The following is a 6977-nucleotide window of genomic DNA, read 5'->3' on the forward strand; positions in this document are numbered from 1 at the left end:
GGGGCAACTTAATGAATGCTGTGTGACTTTCACTGAGGTGTTTCAGCTCTATATAGTGAAGCAAGAGTTTGTCTGATAGAAGGGTGTGGATTATTTTTTCCAGAAGCATAAAGGTGCAGTGAGAGAACCAGAGACGGAAGATACGCCTTTATTTTAAAAGCTGGCTATGACAATGGAAAGGACCTTAATGATTACGCTTAGAAAATGTGAAAGAAAAAAATTATGTTGGCTATTTGTGTGTTATTTAAAAGGTTTTACTTATGCCTTCCACTCTAGCCATGGTAGGCAGTTAGATCAATCATAATTTTTTTTCATATATGTGTTGATTTTAATTTTTCTCATTATTCCCTTTTCCCTTGCATTGTCTATACAAGAAAAACCAAACAAACCCACAAAGAAACAATGCATAACAATATTTAATGACTGCTGGATTCTTATGTCATGATTTAACCACTTTAATTATCTTAATTTTATCAAGTTCAACTAACTGTTGATTGGATTGATCTCTATTTGTGCAACTGTTGTCAGCATGAAAACTAAGGTGAGAAACATCAATATATACACAGAATCTTATCTTCCTTATAGACTTTTTGCTTAAAATAAGATAGCATAATATCTAATGCAATTTTTCATAATTTATTTTGGTCAAAAAACTTGGTCAGAAAAGTTTACTTTTTATTGTTTGAAATATAAAAAAAGTGTTGCAGTCCAGTGTTCCTGTCTTACCTATTTATCCATTTCCAGCATGTCTATTGGCTGGCATCTGGGTAGATCTGTTTTAATTTTAAGAAAATTTAACATGAATCTCTCAGGTGTTCGGAAGGAAAGGGGAAAAAAAATCAAAATATTTTAAGCAGCTTATAGCCTGGTTTCATTGGAAATCAGCTTGGCAAGTAGTCCCAAACAGGAAACTTTGGAACTTCCTCCTCAGTTCTGAAAACAAAAAAACAAACAAAAAAAACCCCAAACAAAACAAAACAAAAAAGATCTATAAGATTCACAGATTTCCATGTGTTTTGGGATCAGGCAGTGAAGGATGGCCGAATGCCAAAGGCAACCCATAGAAATAGTTTATCATAAAACTGTCAAATGCTAAATGCAAAAATCCCTTTGGGTAAAGAAGAGAGAACCTCTATTAGGTTAAGGCTACGACGTGCAGCAACCCAAAGCCTTATGCATACAATGACAAGGTGATACCTAACAGAATATACAACTATAAAAAAAGGAAGTAACAATGGGCTGAATGGAAAGGGGGAGGAAAGAAAGCACTGATGAGAAACATGACAAACAAGAGCAGTCTAATGGCATAGCTAAGTTTTCTAATTCATTTTATTTGGAAATAAAATCCAATCCCAAAACTCTAAAATGGTAGAAGTTTACTATTTGAGTCATATGACAAACTCTGCCAAACTTTGTTTCAGAACGAGTATGGTATTTCATGTTAAGCTCACCATAGAGGTGAGAGCTCAGGGAAAGGGCATATTGGGTATGTGTGCTTCCCAGCCGAATGGAGTTCTAGTTAAGTGCTTCATTTGTTTTATTGAAGTGGAAAGGAACATATTTATAACTTCATTTTGTTTAGAATTCAATAAAATATAACAATATATTAATAACTCATTGTCTGCTATTCTAAATGTCCTTCCCTTCCCTTCCCTTCCCTTCCCTTCCCTTCCCTTCCCTTCCCTTCCCTTCCCTTCCCTTTCCTCTCCCTTTCTTCCCCTTTCCTTCTCTCTTCGTGCCTTTCCTTTCTTTCTTTCCTTCCCCTTTCCTTTCCTTTCCTTTCCTTTCCTTTCCTTTCCTTTCCTTTCCTTTCCTTTCCTTTCCTTTCCTTTCCTTTCCTTTCCTTTCCTTTCCTTTCCTTTCCTTTCCTTTCCTTTCCTTTCCTTTCCTTTCCTTTCCTTTCCTTTCCTTTCCTTTCCTTTCCTTTCCTTTCCTTTCCTTTCCTTTCCTTTCCTTTCCTTTCCTTTCCTTTCCTTTCCTTTCCTTTCCTTTCCTTTCCTTTCCTTTCCTTTCCTTTCCTTTCCTTTCCTTTCCTTTCCTTTCCTTTCCTTTCCTTTCCTTTCCTTTCCTTTCCTTTCCTTTCCTTTCCTTTCCTTTCCTTTCCTTTCCTTTCCTTTCCTTTCCTTTCCCTTTCTTCCCCTTTCCTTCTCTCTTCGTGCCTTTCCTTTCTTTCTTTCCTTCCCCTTTCCTTTCCTTTCCTTTCCTTTCCTTTCCTTTCCTTTCCTTTCCTTTCCTTCCCCATCTCCTTTCCTTTCCTTCCCCATCTCCTTTCCTTTCCTTCCCCTTCTCCTTTCCTTTCCCATCTCCTTTCCTTTCCTTTCCTTTCCTTTCCTTTCCTTTCCTTTCCTTTCCTTTCCTTTCCCATCTCCTTTCCTTCCCCATCTCCTTTCCTTTCCTTTCCTTTCCTTTCCTTTCCTTTCCTTTCCTTTCCTTTCCCACCTCCAAACCTTTTTTAATAAGCTGATTTTCCAAAATGTGATGAAGAATATACTTAGTGATTTTTTTCCCTTCTGTCAGCTGCATGAAGGCCTGAAGTAAAATTTTACATTACTGACAAAAATTGAGATTATTCAGTATTTAGACCAACCTCGCAGTTACAAAATTGTTTCCATTTTCTTTTACCCTCTCTCTTGCAAGCCACAGAAATCAATCTAAGACTATAGCTGGAAGAAAAAAAATATTAAAAAGACACTTTCATTTTTATATTTCTTAATGTTACCCCATCTTACACTTTCTATAAAATAAGTGAGGTTGTATTATGGATCAGTGGACCATCACTCCAGGCTAGCCATCTTGTATGATCACAGATAATTTAAAGAGAATATATTTCTATATTCTCCTTTCAGTTTACAGCTTTCCAACCGTGCAAAGCGGTTTGCTAGCAAATAAATAAATAAATACATCCTTGACACATTTATAGTGTGGTGATTGTGAGGGGAAAAATTGTTTAAAGTCCAAGTAATCAGACTATTACCGAGATTACGTTGAGTGGGGGAAGAGAGGGAAGGGGTGTGCAGCAGTTTAAACAGAGCGTGATGGAAGGAGCGAGGGGGGGAAGTGTCCCCCGGTGGCCGCCGAGCATCCCTCCTACCGCTGTGCTCTGCTGCCACCTTGGCCGCGCCGCGGGACGTGCAGGCGGCCCCGCTCCGCGCCCGCGGAGCTCCCGCTGCGCACCTGCGGCAGCGCTTCTCCTCCTGCTTGCGAAACCTCCCTCGGACAGGGCTATTCACGGTCTCCACTCACTTCACCCGCTGTTACAAACTGGACAAGGATATATGTGATGCCTAAAGGGTCAGTTTTGGGGGAGTTTTGGGGTTTTTTTCTGAGTGAGGCTGGGGGTTGTTCTTCAAAGGAGGTTTATTTGCCTTTTGTGCTTAAAATCGGAACCTAGAAATGTGGGTGGGAGGAGAATTTTTTTTCTGTCCTTTTGCTTAGTGTAGGATTCTTCTTCTCCTTTGTCCAGCCTTATCTTATACGTTTAATGAAGAAAGCAGTGAAATTCCCATTCATACACATCTACCCTCTGCATCCTTCCTACAGCATGACCACGGGGGCTCTGGAAGGAGCTCCCGGAACACCAGCTGCAGTCAGAGGTCGTGTCCCCCTTTTCTTTTCTTTCCTTTTTTTTTTTTTTTTTTTTTTTTTTTTTTTTTTTGGGGGGAGGGTGGGGGCAGAAAAGGGTGACAGAAACATCATAATGTACTGAAAATATATCTAAATGAATATGAGGCAACCAATGGAGTTTGTTAAATCTTGTTTCCCGGTTGTCTTGATGTTGTCTTGACATCGGGCTCTGGGCTGGTGGTACACACTTGGAAAGGCTTTCAAGCACTTCATTTAATCTTTGAATTGCACATGCTTTTCTCTTAGTTTTAAGGCTTTCTTGTGCTTAGGAGGAAGCGTGTTCTGACATGCTAGAGTTTGGTGGTGGTAAATATTTCCTTTGACTACAAAGTGCATGTGTGAAAAAGGCTTTTCTTTTTTTTTTTCTTTCTTTCCTGAAAATATGTTTCTTTCTCACTTGCTCCTTTCTTTGTTGTAGTTAATAACCTGTAAAAGAGCTGAATCTGGAGATCTGAGTGAAATGGCACTTTTGGAGTTGTACTTTTAACCTCAGCACGCTGAGGAAAGTGTAAAAGCTCTGTATATGTGTATGAGAGGAATTCATGCCATGCAGATGAGTTTGCAGACTCGGTGACAAAGGGGACCACAGGTGAGTCCCCAGCGATCTACTTTGCCAAGAGGATTTTTCCAGCTCCTAATCACAGAAAAGTATCCAGCCCTCCATCTGCTCCCTAGAGTTGGCTGTTCTCATCTGTTTCAAGTGAAAATAACCAAGAATAGAAAACGGCACGTAATAAAGAATCCCCAGCCAAGTAGCCGCGTTGTCCTGCATTCCCCCCAAACCAGCACTCCCCGCTGCTGGGGTCTCGGTCTCCGGGCGAGAGAAGGAGCTGCAAAGGGTTAAGCCGCTGACTTGCTTGCTAGGCAAAGTTTGAGGAAGAATATGTCTGAGGCTGGATACGCTGCAGCCCCGCGTTTGAAATCTGTCACCCTCACTTAGGAGCGCTGCATCTCTGGTTGTCACCGGTGAATAATGATCGCACGGCGATAAGATCGCTCGGCGGCGGTGCGCCGGGGCCGCCCGGGGGAAGAGAAGACAGGAAATTACGAGGCATTTAGCAGCTTCAACGGGGTGTTCTTCAGTGTCATCGGTGGGTGTCAGGGTCAAATGACCGACTGGAGAGCAATTTGGGAAGATAATTTCTTTCTCCCCTTCCTTGAGAGAAACCTTGGCTGTTGGTGACCGTTGGCAGCTATGGAAAACAGAGACCTCGGTGGTGATCCTTAAAACAGTATCATGCCGGAGCCCAGCTGTTCTGCCACTTTCTCCCCTTTCAACCTGCCGGACCCGGTGGGCTTTGGGTGACCTACCGAGAAGAAACCCACTTCCGCAGGAGCAGGTAACGCCTGATTAAGTCACTTTCTGCATTGACATGATCTTGATTTGACCAAAACGTGTACTGAGTATCATTCACTGATTTGAAGTATGAGCTGGTTGAGGGTCCGGGGACAGGGAGAGGAACAGGAATAATTCCGCCTAGTCCCTCTGAGACTGTGGAGCAGGGCAACTGCCTGCAGCCTTGCAGAAGTTTTCAACATTCCCACTTTCCTCCGTGATTGGGGGCACAGAGGGCAGAAACACCTGTGATCGACAATGGCCAGCTCTGCCTTCTGTGCTGACGACAAGTTGCTAGTATCGGAGACGTGGAAAACAGAGGGACAGGTGGACTTAATATGAGAAAAAGGGTTGAGGGTTTTTTTTCGCCAGAAAATGCACTGGTCCTCCATCAGCTTCATAAGGTTTTTTTTTTGCCAGAAAATGCACTGGTCCTCCATCAGCTTCATGACGGAGATATAAATCATTTTCAAATAAGAGCTCTGAAAAGTATGCAGAGGCTTAAAAATAAAATAGAAAGAAAGAAAGAAAGAAAGAAAGAAAGAAAGAAAGAAAGAAAGAAAGAAAGATCTATCTTAAAAAGTCAAAAAATACCTAGAACGGCCTTTGAAAAAGGTTGTTCATTAGCCTTTGTACTCTACGGGGCTCCTGATCCTTTCATCCCTCGGGGCCAGCTGGCAGCTGCGAGCAGACTCAACTACAGAGCAGCCCCTGCTCCGAGGCTGGGATGAAGGCTCTGACCGCGGGACTGACCCGTGTCACACCCTCTTCTTCCCGGCCGGCTGGGACCTGTGGAGGGCCCCGGGCTGCCTCCCCTCCATCCTGGGGGCGTAGAGCAGGGAGAGGAGTGGGGTCCCGTCCTTAACTCCCTTCCTCTTGCTGAGTCCCGTGAGAAATGCCGGGCTACCTGCTCTCCCCCTTCCGTGCTCGCTCCCCACCCCCATCATTCCGCGTAGGTGAAGGCACAAGTCCTTCTCCGAGCGAGCAGGCGGCGCGGCTCGGCTCGGCTCGGTTCCGGGCTGTCCATGAGCCGGGACTCTCCGAAGCCCCCGTGGAGGGCAGGGCGAGTGCTGGGGCAGGAGCTGCGCCGAGCACGCCGCGGCTGGGCTGACGCTCGCCGGGACTCCTCGGTACGGCTTTATCGAGCCTTTGAAGTCGTGAGTAGTTTAGCCCCCCCAAGCGAAGGGCGAAGGAGGCGCCGAGCTAATGGCGAGTGAGTCAGCTTTTGAGGTACGGCCGAGCAAATAGAAGCCACGGAGCAGCCAGGGGTGAGGGGGAAGCCAACCCCGAGGCATTTCGGTTCCCTTTTCTGTTTCCTCGACACATGGCATTGATCAGCTCCCTCTCCTCCATCCCTCCCCAGCCCATTTCTTAAAGTAGCTTGCAGTTAAAGCTGTGCTTTTTTTTTACTAATGGAGGAGTTTGAGGCAAATTCTCTTCGCACACCCCACGTCCTACCTTGACGGCTGTATCCTATCGCTCAAGTGCTTCTCGGTATTAAACAGCCTTGTCTCTAAGTGGACTTGCCAGGACAAGGCGGTAGCCTACTAGGGAGCTGGACAGCGGGGAAAGGGTTACTCCAAAACAAGCGCAGACAGCCCGGCACACACACACACACACACACACACACACACACTCGTATACACACGCACTGAATGTGCACAGGAGAAATAGGGAGGTGGGAGGAGTGGGTGTTGTTACCGCTTTAGGGCAAAAGGCGGTTTCTCCAGCGGTTTTTAAGTCTTTATGACCGATTATGAAAATCAGACATAATACTAGAGGAGGTCCGTCTCTTCCCTGAGGGTTGGAGATTCTTTTATTCTGTGTTGTATTTGTTGTATAATGGTACTGCCTATCTAAAAGTTAGCAAGAGAGGACGGAAAGGAAAATAAGAGGGTGGGGGAGGCGAGCTTGGCGGCGGCTGCACATGAAATATCGCCATGTTGGTGGAGAGCACGGCTGTAATTATTGCTAGAGAGGGCATCTCCCAGAACGGCAGCTCGGGGAGTTTTTCACC

At 44.7% G+C, this 6977-nt stretch overlaps 1 protein-coding gene and 2 long non-coding RNA genes across 6 annotated transcripts in view; 1 reads left to right on the forward strand and 2 right to left on the reverse strand.

Moving 5' to 3' along the window:
- The window catches only part of LOC108445385, a 31635-nt gene extending 29997 nt beyond the window's left edge, over positions 1–1638 (reverse strand). The window contains exon 1 of the long non-coding RNA XR_001860207.1: positions 727–1638. This is a non-coding gene — a long non-coding RNA (uncharacterized LOC108445385). The remainder of the gene's footprint in view (positions 1–726) is intronic.
- Positions 1639–2407: 769 nt separating this feature from the next.
- Positions 2408–6977, forward strand: part of FLRT2 (fibronectin leucine rich transmembrane protein 2) — a 63230-nt gene continuing 58660 nt past the window's right edge. For 2 of the 4 annotated variants that reach the window (XM_017728958.1, XM_017728959.1), the window contains exon 1: positions 3716–4964. The gene's annotated coding sequence lies outside the window, so the exon portion shown is untranslated. Of the gene's footprint in view, positions 3594–3715; positions 4965–6977 lie in introns of those variants that run through there. The other 2 variants (XM_017728955.1, XM_017728956.1) reach the window with 2 other exon arrangements.
- On the reverse strand, positions 5376–6971 carry LOC108445386. Its single transcript, XR_001860209.1, has 2 exons — positions 6419–6971; positions 5376–5460 (listed from the first exon to the last, which is right to left on the reverse strand). It is a non-coding gene; the product is annotated as an uncharacterized LOC108445386 (long non-coding RNA).

The sequence above is a fragment of the Corvus brachyrhynchos genome, unplaced genomic scaffold (genome assembly GCF_000691975.1).
Source record: "Corvus brachyrhynchos isolate BGI_N302 unplaced genomic scaffold, ASM69197v1 scaffold1, whole genome shotgun sequence".
Classification (NCBI taxonomy): domain Eukaryota; kingdom Metazoa; phylum Chordata; class Aves; order Passeriformes; family Corvidae; genus Corvus; species Corvus brachyrhynchos.